The sequence below is a fragment of the Schistocerca piceifrons genome, unplaced genomic scaffold, assembly GCF_021461385.2.
Source record: "Schistocerca piceifrons isolate TAMUIC-IGC-003096 unplaced genomic scaffold, iqSchPice1.1 HiC_scaffold_936, whole genome shotgun sequence".
Lineage (NCBI taxonomy): Eukaryota > Metazoa > Arthropoda > Insecta > Orthoptera > Acrididae > Schistocerca > Schistocerca piceifrons.
Window position 1 is genome coordinate 3,047,501 of NW_025729208.1, and position 842 is coordinate 3,048,342.

Consider the following 842-nt stretch of genomic DNA (forward strand, 5'->3'; position numbering starts at 1 on the left):
CAATCTCGTGCGGCTAGAAGCCGCCTGTCCCTATAAGAAGAAAAGTAATCGCTGACAGCACGAAGGATGTCACGCGACTAGTTAGCAGGCTAGAGTCTCGTTCGTTATCGGAATTAACCAGACAAATCGCTCCACCAACTAAGAACGGCCATGCACCACCACCCACCGAATCAAGAAAGAGCTATCAATCTGCCAATGCTTGCAGTCTCCGGGCCTGGTGAGGTTTCCCGTGTTGAGTCAAATTAAGCCGCAGGCTCCACTCCTGGTGGTGCCCCTCTGTCAATTCCTTTAAGTTTCAGCTTTGCAACCATACTTCCCCCGGAACCCAAAAGCTTTGGTATCCCGGAGGCTGCCCGCCGAGTCATCGGAGGAACTGCGGCGGATCGCTGGCTAGCATCGTTTATGGTTAGAACTAGGGCGGTATCTGATCGCCTTCGAACCTCTAACTTTCGTTCTTGATTAATGGAAACATACTTGGCAAATGCTTTCGCTTCTGTTTGTCTTGCGACGATCCAAGAATTTCACCTCTAACGTCGCAATACGAATGCCCCTGCCTGTCCCTATTAATCATTACCTCGGGTTCCGAAAACCAACAAAATAGAACCGAGGTCCTATTCCATTACTCCATGCACACAGTATTCAGGCGGGCTTGCCTGCTTTAAGCACTCTAATTTGTTCAAAGTTAACGTGCCGGCCCACCGAGACACTCAATAAAGAGCACCCTGGTAGGATTTCAACGGGGTCCGCCTCGGGACGCACGAGCATGCACGAGGCGGTCGCACGCCTTCGGCTCGCCCCACTGGCAGGACGTCCCACGATACATGCCAGTTAAACACCGACGG